Source organism: Macaca mulatta, chromosome 1 (genome assembly GCF_049350105.2).
Source record: "Macaca mulatta isolate MMU2019108-1 chromosome 1, T2T-MMU8v2.0, whole genome shotgun sequence".
Taxonomy (NCBI): domain Eukaryota; kingdom Metazoa; phylum Chordata; class Mammalia; order Primates; family Cercopithecidae; genus Macaca; species Macaca mulatta.
Window position 1 is genome coordinate 233,368,971 of NC_133406.1, and position 15,055 is coordinate 233,384,025.

The 15,055-nt window shown below is 48.4% G+C and overlaps 1 protein-coding gene across 10 annotated transcripts in view; it reads right to left on the bottom strand.

Moving 5' to 3' along the window:
• CAMTA1 (calmodulin binding transcription activator 1) overlaps positions 1–15,055 on the bottom strand; it is a 973,269-nt gene that overhangs the window by 345,151 nt on the left and 613,063 nt on the right. The gene's annotated exons all lie outside the window — the stretch shown is intronic.

Sequence of the window (15,055 nt, forward strand, 5' to 3'; positions counted from 1 at the left end):
AGTCCAGGATGCTCCAACCTGCTTGCCCAGAGAGCCTGCAAGGACAGGGTCGCCGCTGACTGAGATGGGCAGGCTACAGTGAAGTGGGACTTGGGAGGGGAAGTTCAGGGGTTCAGCTTTGGGCTTCTGACATTTGAGACACTTGTTGGACAGCCAAGTGGAGATGTGGAGTGAACAGGTGGATGAGCACACGTGAAATTCAACACAAAGGCCTGGGCTTGGGATCCACATCTGGGGCCGCTGGCACAGAGACGGCTTTTCAGGTCCTGGGGACGGGAGGGGGTCATCAGGAAGTGTTGAGAAGCCAGGCGCGGTGGCTCATGCCTGTAATCCCAGCACTTTGGGAGGCCAAGGTGGGCGGATCACCTGAGGTCAAGGGTTCAAGACCAGCCTTGGCAACATGGTGAAATCCATGTATTTTAGTACTTTGAGTGTATTTTAGTATTTAAAATGTATTCTAGTCTCTCCCAAAAATACAAAAATTACCCAGGCATGTTGATGGGGGGCACCTCTAATCCCAGCCATTCGGGAGGCTGAGGCAGAAGAATCACTTGAACTTGGGAGGTGGGAGGTTGCAGTGAGCCAAGATTGTGCCACTGCACTCCAGCTCAGGTGACAGAGTAAGACTCCATCCTCCCCACCCCAAAAAAAGGAAGTGTTGAGGAGCAGAAAGAGGACCAGGAAGTGGACTCTGGAATCCCAGAGTGGGGAGAAAAGATCCTGAAATAGAAGAAGCCGAGGGGTAGGAGGAAAGCTGGGAGAAGGTGGTGTCTTGGAAACCAAGAGAAGGGGGTGATCGACCATACCAAGGTGCCCAAGACTAGCTGAGGAGTGGCCAAGGAGACAAGGGTCCTGGCGCTTGGCACAGGAGGAGGGGCCTTGGTCTTCAGACTTGCTTTTTAAAATCATGGCAAAAAGCTGGCTTTATCCCATCCCAATCATTCATTCATTCCTTCATTCAGCATTTGTTGAGTCCTGACATGGGGCAAGAGTCTCTCTCTGAACTAGTACTTTCTCAAAGATCAGATGCCAGCAAGGGTGGCCTCAGCCTTCTGAATCATGACTTTAAAAAAGAGAAAGTAATTTAACTTGATACTAATTCCTTTTTTTTTTTTTTTTTTGAGACGGAGTCTTACTCTGTCACCAGGCTGGAGTGCAATGGCGTGATCTCGGCTCACTGCAACCTCCGCCCCCGTTTCTAGCGATTCTCCTGCCTCAGCCTCCTGAGTAGCTGGGACTACAGGCGTGTGTCACCACGCCTGGCTAATTTTTTGTGTTTTTAATAGACACGGGGTTTCACCACGTTGGCCAGGATGGTCTCGATCTCCTGACCTCGTGATCTGCCTGCCACGGCCTCCCAAAGTGCTGGGATTACACTGCACCCAGCCTTGATACTAATACTTTAAAGGCTGGTGATTCTCCTAAAGTCAGCCAGATGCCTCCATTGACGGAGGATGGGCACCAAGCACAGAAGAGGTATGGATGGAAGGAGCAGAGGCTGGGAGGACCCTGAAACCTCCTGCATCAGTCGGGGACTAGAGCAGTCATTGCACCAAAGAGGGAGACTCTTGCTCATGCCCCAGGGAAGTTTCGGAATGACCGAACTTGCCGTCCCAGGGTCCGACACGTCCCCTTCGAACCACGGCGATGGAAAGAGTGTGAGGATCTATTCTGAACCAGCTGGCTCCTTATCCAGAGGAACGGAGCAAGATAAACAGTTAGAAAATCAGGCCGACTGTGGTGAGAATCTAATACATTATGGAGTCTATCTGCTTCTCCAAAAAAGACACTAAAACGTGCATGGATGCACGCACACACACACACGCGCACACACATACACACACATATACGCACACACAGACACATACATACACACATACACACACGTACACACATATACACACACAGACAGACACACACATACATATACATATACATACACGGACATACACACACATACACACACGTACACACACACAGACACACACATACACACATGTACACAGATACACATACACACACATACACACAGACATACACACATATACATACACATACACGGACATACACACACATACACACACGTACACACAGACACACAGACACACACATACACACGCATACACAGACACACATACACACGTACACACACACAGACACACATGTACACACACAGACAGACACACATGTACACAGACACACACATACACACACACACAGACACACATACACACAGACACACATGTACACACATATACACACACAGACACACACACATACATATACATATACATACACGGACATACACACACATACACACATGTACACAGATACACATACACACATACACACATACACACATATACATACACATACACGGACATACACACACATACACGTACACACAGACACACAGACACACACATACACACGCATACACAGACACACACACGTACACACACACAGACACACATGTACACACACAGACACACATGTACACAGACACACACATACACACACACACAGACACACACATACACACAGACACACACACACACATAGACGCCCACCCTCCATGCACGTTAGGAATCCACAACCCCTTTAGCGACACAGCTAGCAAGTGTCTCCCGGCACAGTGCTCCGTGTGGGCCCGAAACACCCTGTTTTTCTGCAGCATCTGCGTTTTGATGGCATTAAGGAGCCTGCAACCTTCAGGGCTCTGTATTTCCAGCCCCGCCACAGGGGCGGTGGGGACGTCATCGAGAGGTCCACACTCAAGGACCCTCAGGTCACGAGTTCTTCACCCCGAGCTGAGATGAGTACCTTCCGAAGTCTACAGCTTCGGGTCATAAATATTCACCAGGGCCTCCTCCCCCTCTTTGGGTGATGGTGTCTCTTTTTCTTTTTTTGCAAAGAGTTATTGTTTCTACGGTTATCAAATCTTTGAAGATGTTGCTGAGTCAGGGATTATGGTCTGGCCTGTTCAAACACAAAGCCATCGGATGGGCTCCACGTGTCACTCTGCACCCACGTGGGCTCCTGACCACAGGCAGGAGGGGCCCTGGCCATTGAGAGGCTCGAGCCAGGTGAGGGTGAGGGCTGGGACCCTCACCCCGCAGCTCTCAGGGGGCAGCTCTGCCGCAGGCCCTGGACCCCATGTCCACCAGGTTTTTAGGGGTCATGCCCGTGTCTTTGGTTCTTTCTTCCCCATTCTGTCTCTATTTCCCAGGTCCAGGCTATACTCCAGTAAAAAAATGCCCAATCTGGTCCTTTTCCAATTCTGCCTTAACCTAAGTTGACCCATTTACAGCTCACTTTAAAATCAACCGTAACAAACCCTTACCGCTTTCCTTCAAGGAGGGGAGAGCAACTGGAGAAAAGCCTCCAGCCATATCCTTTGCTCTTTCAAACACAAACCTGCTGGCCCCCATCCCCTTCGAAGCTCTCTGTCTTGAGGCAGTGGCAGAAAGCAACAGCTGAGGGTACCCGGCTCCTTCCTGCTCACTGACTCTCCTGACCTCCTGGTTCTTGGCCAGGTCCAGGCCTCAGCCCACCCATCAACAGGGAAAGTCCCTTGAGCTTGAAAGGCCCTGCAATGATTTGTCCGATTCCAGAAGAACTTGGGTGTGACCTTGCTGAGGTACCCAGGAGAGAAAAACGAGGTGAAAAGTTGGGGGTTTACCTCTGAGAATAAAAAAATTAATCTATTTTGCATTTGAAAGCTAAATGAGGGCTCCTGTTCTGTGTGAGCTGGTGGCCTTGGGTGAAGAATTAGCTTCTCTGAGCCCTCGTTCCTCCCCGTGGAGACAGCAATCCCTCCTACCCCACGGGCAGCTGGCAGGGCTCAGCACAGTCACACAGTGGGAAGTCACACCTGGGACAGGTGATAGTCACGAAATGCCAGCCACGGCCCAGGAAGCCCTTGGGAGCCTGCAAGTGTCAGGTCAGTCCCATGCTGGACTCTGCCCTCAAGGGCAGGGCGTGGGTCTCATTTCTCACTGGTCAGGCTCTCTACCAGCCTGTGGGGCTAGGGGAGTAGTAAGCTCAGTGACTGGTGGCCAGAGGGGCAGGATGGAAGACCTCCCCTGCAGGACAGAAGGGCTGGCTCTGATGGAGGCCAGGGGTCTCTGGACATCTTGGGCTGACGGTGGGCTCTCCTCTCTCCAAGAAGTATTCGGACAATCAGGTTGTGCTCTTTCCCACCACCCCCTTGCTGGTCTGCTCTGTCTCTCCATCTGGGATTGTCTAGGAGATGATAGGAGTCCAGCCTGCACACCCTGGGTAGGTGGGCCCAGCTTTCCTCTCAGCCGCTGGGAAGTCAGAGCCCTTGGGCTCCATGTGTAGGTCCTTCTCTCAGGCTGCCGTGGTCATGACCTTGGAGAGAGGGGCCACAGGCAGGTACTTAACGGAGCTCCTAGGTGTTGTCTGCTGAGGGCCAGGGGAGGCTGGGACAGGAGGAGTGTTCCGGGGCAGCCTCTGGCCTCTGTTGCTTTCATATGGGCAGGGAGGTTGGAACACCTGGCTGGCGCTGGGCACACAGGCACCAAGGGGTGGCAAAGGAAGGTGTGTGAGTGGGAGGAGGAACCCTGGGCCCTGCTGCCAATGAGTGCCAGACTTGGGGCCTCAGTTTCCCCACCTGCCAATTCAGAGAGATGAACTAGATGGTCACCATGGGCCTCTCAGCTCTGATGCTTGCCCAGCAAGGCATGCTATGGAGGCTGACGGCCCAGGCCACCTGGCGCCCAGGGCTTACTGTCGATGGCAGTGCCCAGAAGCTGATGGCCATGCGTGCCCATCTGGCACCATCGCCAAAATTGAGAGCAGCCTGTGGAGCTGTGGCTCAGCAGGGAGACTCCCACCAGGGCAGAGGTGCCGCCTGGGGTGGCTTCCTCCTCCCTACCCTGTCCCTACATCTCCTCTGAGGCTCCCACAAGTGGCCAAGGGGCTCAGGACATAGAGAGGGCTGAGGTCAGTAGAGGCCTGACCAAGAGAGTGCACCTGGCAGGAGCGAGGCGAGGCATGGGGAGGAGAGGAGGGGCTGCTCCTAATGGCCCGGACCCCAGTGGCCCCGCTGCTCGCAGAAGGCTCAGGGGCTCCACCTCTTACTCCACAGACACTCGGAGCAGCTGTTCTGTGCCAAGTCCGTGCCGAGCACAAGGATGCAAAGGTAACGCAGACGTGCCTGGTCCCTATTCTCAGGAGTCTCTGTCTGCCCCCCCTCACCATTGCCAGGCTTGGCTGGGGGTCCCATTCTCTGATTTCCTCCGAGCCACTCGCAACCACTTGGTTCAGATGACAGCTGAGATGGGCCAGAGAACCACTGTGAGTTCTGACCCTCAGACGCCTCCTGGACGGAGCAGGCAGGACAGAGAGCACCCACGACCAGGCCTCGCGGCTGGTGCCAGGCCTGCTTACAACTTTTCTCCCAGTCAGGGTCTTGGCCAGCTCTCTGCTTGCAGTGGTGGTTGTTGAGAACTCCTGGCTCCTCTAAGAGGTAAACGAGTCCTCTCCAGTGTGCTTGGGAGAGCCTTGAATGTAGGGTAGCCCAAGGTAAAAATGGGATAGAACACAAGATGGCCCTGGCTCCCTCCCTTCCTGGGGGGCTGTCCCCAGGCCCCCAGTGCCCTGTAATGGCCTTAGTCACCTACATCCATGCCTGGGCCTTGGCCTGGGCATTGGGCTCCCTTCTAAAACCAAGCAGCGCCTCATGGGCATGCCTGGCAGAGGCCTGCAGGCTGGCGCGGGCATCACCAGTGCATTGGACGGAGACACGCTGTCTCAGCGCAAATCGAAGGACTTTCATTCTTAAAGCCAGAGGGGCCTAGAGACCACCTTCGCAGTCACCCTCCAACACCCACCCAGGTCCTTGGCATTTGGGGGTGGGGAGGTGAGGCCAACACAGGGAACCAACTCCCTCAAGATAGCTTCACTCTCTAGGGTGGCTCAGCTCCTCCCAGGTCACCATGGGTGGCCTCTTCTCCAGCCCCAAGACTTCAGGCTCCAGGGTGAGGAGTGAGGGGCCCACAGAGCAGGGCCCTTCCCAGACCCTCTAGTCACACACTGCATGCAGGTGCCTGTCTGTGGTCCCTCAAGACAGCCTGTGCCCTCCCCAAGCCCGGGCTGCACCAAAGGCCCAAGTTCTAATACTATCCCAACAGCCAAGAGCCCCCCATGTCAGTTCTTTCAGTAACCCTGCCAGCCGGCAGGTGCTTCAGGGAGGCTGGGTAGGAAGGAGCGTATTATCACTAACCCATGCATGGGGCCAAGCAGCGATGGCACCAGAACCTGCTCAGAAGGGCCCGCTTGGCCACCCGCCTTCAGTGAATCGAGGGGTGTTCAGCAGCTGCCTGAAGTCTGTCACACTAAGGGCAAGGTTGCATGTGCCGCCGGGCTGGGGACTTAGTTCCAAGCTCTACCAAAGCCCAGGAGACAGGTGGTTGGGGGCTGAGACGTGAAACTGATGAGGCCTCAGAACGTCCCCTCTCACAGCTGGTTGTGCATGTCTAGGAGTAGTTTACGCAAATATCACTCAGGAAGAAAATTGGCAGAGACTCAGATGAGGATTTTTTGAAAAGCCTGAGTAACTCTGCCCATTGCCGGGTGGCGGGCTGCGGGGGCAGCAGTGGGCCACTTGGGGAGTGACAAGACACAAATGCTTCTGGGTAGAGCCGCCGCCCAGGCCTAGGGGCCTTAGGAAGTAGTCCCGTTTACATGGAAGCCCTGTTTGTGTGTACATGTGTGGATCTCTGTGTGTGCACATGTGTGGATCTCTGTGTGTGCATATATGTGCACGTGTGCTCATGTGTGCGTGTGTGCATGTGCATGTGCATGTGTGCATGCACGTGTGTGTGGCTGTGTGCGTGTGCATCTGTGTGCACACATGTGTGTGCTTGTGTGCATGTGTGTGCCTGTGCGCATGTGTGTGCATCTGCATGCACATGTGAGCACTTGAAGATGGTGAGAAAAGGCAAAGCCATGGATATTGTTGTCAAGCCAAAGACATTTTCCGAGTGTCCAATATAAAAAGAGTTTTCAAACCCTTCCCTATCCCGGTTTTTCATCTAAGACTTGGAGGATCGCCCTGCATAGTGGCTTCTGGCCTCATGTCCTATCTTTCAGGAACACTTACTACTGGTTAGCTGTGGTGCCAATTGTGCTCTGAAATAGCCTCCTCCTTCCTTGTCAGAGTCTGGGGTTTGGGGCACCCCTGGTGCTGGATACTGTAAAAGCTGGTTCATGCTTCTTGGTCCATATCATAACCCCCTGTCTGCCATGCCCAGGACACTGCCCACTTGGCACAGCCCTTCTCATCCTCTGGATCCAAAGCAATCTGGAGACTGGACAAGATTTACTTATCACAGGGAGTGACAGGCACCAGGAGCCCATGCTGCTGCAGAAGCCCCAGCTCTGCCACTGGGGGGACCCTTGTTTGTCACTGTTTAACCTCTGTCCAGAGTGTTCTCTGAGTCTCCCACTGCAGTGCCGGGGCCCGAGCAGGGGGTGCAGATGGTAGGGCTCACCCTCACAACAGCAAAATCCCCCAAATCCCCAACAGTAGGGCAGCTGCTTTGAGAACGGCAGCCGCTCCCCAACAGCTGGGGAGGTGCTGTCCTCGGTCAGCACCTAGTTAGTTACTCTTTCAACACCGAGACATGCTTGGTCCACCTCCAGGGCACTGCACTGCTGTTGACCTATCAGTGTGTGGAAGCCTCACATCCACCCAGTATGGTGTTATACGCATTTACAGATCAGGAAATTGAGGCTTGGCAAAAATAGCTCACATGTTCAAAATCAAAGCTTGTTGCAGGCCGGGCATGGTGACTTACACTTGTAATTCCAGCACTGTGGGAGGCCAAGGTGGGCAGGTCACTTGAGCCTAGGAGTTCAAGATCAGCCTGGGCAACACGGTGATCCCTTCTCTACAAAAAATACAAAAATTAGCCAGGCATGGTGGCGCATGCCTGTAGTATCAACTACTCTGGAGGCTGAAGTGGGAGGATTGCTTGAGCCTGAGAGGTTAAGGCTGCAGTGAGCCATGATCGTGCTACTGCACTCCAGCCTGGGTGACAGAGTGAGACCCTGTCTCAAAATAACAACAACAGCAAACAAAACAAAAAAAAAAAAAAAAAAACAAAAAAAAAGAAGAAGAAGAAGAAGAAAAGGGAAAAGAAACAAAAAGCTTTTTTTTTCTAAGGGTTTATAGTGAAATCAGAGAGACGAAAGTACCAAGGAAGGCTTCCTGGAGGAGGTGACACTAGGCCTTCAAGATGCGCTTTTAGGTCCATCTTGTGGCCCCCAAGTCTGGTCCTCTACCGGGATATCTGACTCCATCATTGAGTTAGAAGATGCAGAGACTCCACGGAGGATGCATCCTACTTGCCTGCAGGAAGTGAGGGAGGAGGGAAGGCCCGGGGACCTCTTAGCCCACAGAGACCAGATTCCAACAGCATGGCTCACCACTCACCTGCAATGAGTACCAGGCACAATTGCTAGCAAGTTATGTTGCCTCTATCATAATGATATTTTCACTTCACCTCAACTGTATAAGTCATTGCTATACTAAAAACAAACAAACAAACAAAAAAACCTTTTTATTTTAGACCAGTCATGAACTAAGGAGGCAGCATACTCCAGATTCCTTTGACTACAGACCTGAAAGTATTTGTGAATTTTCTTGTTCTGAGGGGACTTTCTCAAAATGTATTGTGCGTTGTTTTCCAGCTGCCCCAAGGGAAAGGAGCTGGCTCTTCCTTTCCCAAAGGAGACTCTGGTGAGGTGGCTCTGTGTTTCAGAGCTTGGCTTCCTAAGGGAGCCCTCAGCAGGACTCCTGGGGAGGCAGGGTGAGGGGACGGACATGGGCCTGCAGCTCAAGCTAAGGACAGCGTCCCCAAAACTCCTGGGCCGGCGCATTCTCCAGCAACCAGACAACACAGACATTGTGACCCCCGCAAGTCCAGAGCTCACGTTTTCCATCAGCTTTGTGCGTGGCAACACGCCACTCTCCTCGGGAAGCCCGCACAAAGGGCAGTCTCTGCCCAAAGGGGCTCACCTTCTCGTGGACACTTGGGGGTCACCAACACCAGAGGACATCAGAAGCCCATTTCAAATGCATGTAGAATTATACAGAATAGGGTGTTGAGTGTTGGAGGAGGCTTTTGGAGAGGCTCAGTGGCCAGGGTGAGATCTGAGTAGAAAAAGCAAGTACAAAGGCATTTTCTGCGAGTTCGTGCCAACCCCAGAAAGAGGTTCAGAAATGGGTCCATAGCGTGACGTGCTCGTCGGCCAATGGGCCATGGCGGGACAAGAGTGCCGGGGATGTCTGGAGTGGGGATCTCTGAGGCCAAAACTGCAACATCGGATGGGGCAGTGTCCTCCCTTGTAAAGTGCAGATAAAACCACCCACCCGTATATTTGTGAGAATAAAATGAGATCACAGATGTCTGCTGCCCAGCCCAGCACCAAGCCACAAAAGGTGTTCAGTAAACGGCATCCCTCCCCACTGTTCTCCAGGAGCACTCTAGGCAGGCAGGATCCCACGGGGGTCAGGGGTCCTGGCTCTGCCACTGAGAAGCCAGAGACCTTGGGGAAGATCCTTTGCCTCTCTGCATCCATTTCCTCACTTGTAAAATGACTAGTCCTGGTACATCCCTTGGCGGGGTGTGGGGAGGATTCATTGAGGACCTTTGGAAGTCTCAGTACAGAAGCCAGCATCTGTTATCTCTCAACAACTTCTTCCCATGCCAAATCAACCAGGTTCTAGCTGGTCCCAGCTGCAGTGCTGATCCTGCAGCCATAGGGCTGGTCCTCGGCTTCAGAGGGAACACCACAGACTACTCACCTTTCCCGTAGTACCACCAAAGCACCATGCTGCTCCCCATCCCCACACTCAGGTTGTCCCTGTGCCTCTTCCCCTTCACCCCTTCACTAACACCTGACCAGCTCCTACTCATTCTTGAAGGCCTAGTGTTACCTCCTCCAGGAAGCCTTCCTTGGTACTTTCCTCTCTCTGATCTCACTACATACACTTAGAGAGATTTCTCTCACTGGGATTACCCACAGAGTGTTATTTATGTTTGTGTCTGCCTCCCTCACTAGGCCATGAGCTACTAGGGGATTAATATCATTTTCCTTTTTTTTTTTTTAGATGGAGTTTCATTCTTGTTGCCCAGGCTGGAGTGCAGTGGCACAATCTTGGTTCACTGCAACCATCGCCTCCTGGGTTCAAGCAATTCTCCTGTCTCGGCCTCCTGAGTAGCTGGGATTACAGGCACCCGCCACCACGCCCTGCTAATTTTTTGTATTTTTAGTAGAGATGGGGTTTCACCATGTTGGGCAGGCTGGTCTCGAACTCCTGACCTCAGGTGATCCCCCTACCTAGGCCTCCCAAGGTGCTGGGATGATAGGCGTGAGCCACCGCACCTGGGCAATTAATATCATTTTCTATTCATCTTAGTGTCCCAAAGAGCTAGCATAGTGCCTGGCACATAAGGCAGAATCATTTGTTCACTTATTCAAACAATATTCTCTAATCCCTTACTCTGTACCAGGTACCATTTTGTGAATGAATGGATGCGAGTCCCGCGTGCCCCATTCCTGCTGGGAAAAGGCTTTGAGAATACTTCTTACTCTTAGCAGGGACACTGTCTGAGAAAGAGACACACAGACCAAAAGAGGGTTAATGTGATGTATTTTAGACTTGACTTTGCTTTCAGTTTCAAAAATTAGGTCTTGGGCAGCCCCCAAGTCTCCACCAGTTTCTGCTCACCACTCTTCTTGCCAAAGCCCCTGCTCACTTTACTTGTGTTCACTGTCAAACCCAGACACAAGGCCCTCCCATGCCAACTGCAAACCACAAAGAAAGGAGGTGAAGGAAAAGCTGCAGACCCTGAGCATAGCATGGCTTTACTCACTTACTTGTTAAGCCCCTATCATGACTGGGGCATATAATGGGCCCTATGACAGGCCACAGAAAAGATTCCCTCCTCACGTTCATATTTTTGGGGGATGGAGCAGATATCTAACCCCGAGTTGGGAGACAGTGCTGCCTGTCATGGCCTCAGGGAGATTGACAGGTGCCGGGTAATGTCATGCAGCAGAAGAAGGTGAGCAGGGAAGGCTCAAGCTGGATCTCGCAGATGGGAAAAATAGAAAGGTGAGGGGAGAAGGAGGTACTTTTGGGTTGGGAGAATAGGCAAAACAAGGGAGGATCAGGGGTCTTCTGAGGCTGTGTGAGAAGGTGGAGGAAGGCAGCTGGAGCCCTACAGAGTGTGAGCAGCTGTCTCCTGACTCATCCGTCCACCCACCTGTATCTCTTTTCCCCAACATGTAATTGACAATAACACCTGGATTAGGAAAAAACCCACAAAACTACCAGGTCTCAATTACGTCAAACTATTCATGTCAGAGTGCTGATGCCCTTGCTGCCTTAGTCACTCATCTTTAACGTTCCTGGGAGCAATAAGAGAGCAAGAGGTTTAATCCTTGCTTTAGGGAGAGGAAAACTACCGCAAGAGAGGCTGGTGACTCACTCCTTTAAGGTGACTCAGAGTCAGGCATGGGGATCATAACACAGTAACCCAGTTCCCAGGGCTGCTCCTGCTGCCAAGGAGACAGCCTAGAGGGTGGGGAGTGGGAGGCATAGAGCTGGATGTGGAGCCATAAAGACCTAAACTCAGGTCAATATACAACAGCCAAAAATGAACTGCATTTTTATATAACAGTGATATAAAATTGGAAATAAGGAAAAAACAGTATCATTTATGACAGCTACAAAAAAAGTTAATAATGAATCAAACAAAATGTGTTTAAGCTCTGGATGCTGAAAATAGAGAGCACTAATGAAAGAAATCAAAGGAGACCTAAATAAATGGAGAAAAATACCATGTTGATGTGAAGACCCAATAGTTATGTTAATTCTCCCCAAACCGATCTATAGATTCAATGCTGTTCTGATTAAATTCCCAGAAGGATTTTTTTTAAAGAAATGAACAAACTAATTCTAAATTTTATATGAAAAGGCAAAGGAAGCAGAATTGCCTAAACTATTTTTGAAAAAGAATGAAGTTGGAAGACATTCTACCTGATTTCAAGACTTACCATAATAATACAGTAATCAAGGTAGTATGGAATTGGCAAAGGGGTAGTTATCAATGAAATAGTCTAGAAATAGAATCACACATATATGACCAATTGATTTTCAACAAAAAGTACAAAGGCAATTCAATGGAAAAAGGACAGTCATTTCAATAAATGGTGCTGAAAAGTTGGATATCCATATGTTAAAAAGAAAAACACCTTTTAATCTGTATCTTGCATCGTATACAAATGTTAATGTAAAGCAGATCATAGACATAATATAAAATTATAAAACTGGAAAAAGCATAGAAAATGTTTGTGATATTGAATGAGGCAAAGATTGCTTAGATATGACACCAAAAGCACAATTCATAAATGAACAAGTTGATACATTTTACTTCATCAAAATTAAGAACACTTATTCTTTGAAAGACAACATTAAGGGAATAAAATGAGAATAATATGATAAGCTATAGACTCAAAGACAATATTTGCAAATCACATAATGATAAATGACTTGTATCTAGAATATAAAAAGAACTCTCGAAGTACTCCCTCAGCACGCAAACTAGTGTGGTGCCCCACTTTCACAGGAGCAGCACCCAAGTGGGGTGGATCAGCCACACAAACTCTAGCAGCCTAGGTCACTGAGGCACTCACAGGCATCACTGATGTTGACTACAGCAAAAGAAACTTCATGGAAATTACTACTGTGCCTACCTGGAACCAAAGCCAATGCACCCTACCCAACCTATACTTTAGGACATATCTGAAGATGAAAGTCTTTCCCTTGAAAGCCACCCTATAAAATTGGGAGAGGTGACCATTCCACCAGATACACAGACTTCTATGCAGGAACACAACAAACATGAAAAAAAAGAAACAAGGAAGAAATATGACACCATCAGAGAAACAATACCTCTCCAGTAACTGACCCCAAAGAAATAGAAATTTACAAATTGCCTGGAGAAAAACTCAATATAATTATCTTAAGGGAACTCAGTGAAGTAAAAGAGAACATGGGTAAAGAATTCAATGAAATTAGGAAAACAATTCATGATCTGAATGAGAAATTCAACAAAGAAATAGATGTATATAAAAAAAGAACCAAACAAAAGTGTTACAGCTGAAGAATTCAATGAATAAAATTAAAAATGTAATTGAGACCATCAGGAGCAGATTAGATCAAGCAGAAATAAGAATTTCTAAACTTAGGGACATGTCTTTTGAAATAACCCAGAGTATAAAAGAGAAAACAGAATCAAAAAGAGTAAAAAAAACGTATAGGACTTGTGGGACACCATTAAGCTGACAAATATCTTCATTCTGAGGTTTTCAGAGGACTAACAGTTGGTAAAAGACACAGAAATCTTATTTAACAAAATAATAATTGAAAACTGTCCAAGTCTTGATAGAGATATGGACATCTAGATCCATGAAGCTCAAAGGACCTCAAACAGGTTCAACCCAAAGAGGTCCTCTCCAAGGAACATTATAATTAAACTGTCAAAAGTCAGAGACAGAGAGAATTTTAAAAGATGCAAGAGAAAAGCATGAAGTCATTGTAAGAAAATCCCCATTAAACTATCAGCAGATTTCTCAGCATAAACCTTGCAGGCCAGGAGAGAATGGGATAATATATTCAAAGTGCTGAAAGAAAATAAAAAACCTGCCAGCCTAGAATATTATGCCCAATAAAACTATCTTTCAGAAATGAAGGAGAAATAGTCTGTCCCAGACAAGCAAAGCTGAGGATATTCATCACCACTAGACCAGCCTCACAAGAAATACTTAAGGGAGTGCTTCAACCAGAAGTAAAAGAACAATAATTACTATTGTGAAAACATATGAAAGCATAATCTCACTGGTGTAGGTAAATTTGTTATCAAATTCAGAACACTACATTATTGTAATGATGGTACATAATTTTTCAAACTTCTAGTATGAAGGTGCTTTAGTCCATTTTTGTGTTGCTATAAAGGAATACCTGAGGCTGGGTAGCTTATAAAGAAAAGAGATTATTTAGCTCTTGGTTCTACAGGCTGTATTAGAAGCAGGGCATTGCCATCTGCTTCTGGTGAGGGCTACAGGCTGCTTCCACTCATGGCAGGAAAGAAAAGGGAAGCAGGCATGTGCAAAGATCACTTGGTGATAAATAAATGCAAGAGAGAGAGAGAAGGCGCCAGGCTATTTTAAACAATGAGCTCTTGGGGGAACTCTCACAGGAACTAACAGAGCAAGAACACATTCATTACCATGAGAACAGAACCAAACCTTTCATGAAGGATCCACCCCCATGATCCAAATACCTCACATTAGGTCTCATTTCCAACACTGGGGATCAAATTTCAACATGAGATTTGAGGGACAAACATATCCAAACTATAGCAGAAGATTAAAAGTAAAAATGATCAACAATAACTATGCTAAAATAAGTTGCTAAGGAACACAAAATATAAAAAGATATAAATTAAGCAACAAAATTAAAAATGGGGGGGTTGGAGTAAAAGTCTGGAATATTTAAACATAGCCAAAGATAAGTTATTATCAGCTTAAAATACTATACTATAACTCTAAGATTGTTAATGTAAATCCCATAGTAACTACAAAGGAAAAAATTATAGCAGATACACAAATGAAAAAGAGAAAGGAATCAAAGCTTATTATTATAGAAAATCACCGAACCTCAAGGGTAAACAATAAGAGAGAAATAAAGGAACATAGGATGTACAAAACAGCCAAAAAATGCTTAAAAATGGCAGGAGTAAGTCCTTACCTATCAATAATAACCTTCAATGTAAATGGATTAAGTTTCCCAGGTAAAAGATACAGAGTGGCTGAATGGATAAGAAAACACAACTTGACTATGTGCTGCCTACAAGAGACTCAGTTCACCTGTAAGGACATGAATAAACTGAAAGTAAAGGGATGGAAAATGATATTCCATGCAAATGGAAAATAAAAGAGCACAGGAGTAGCC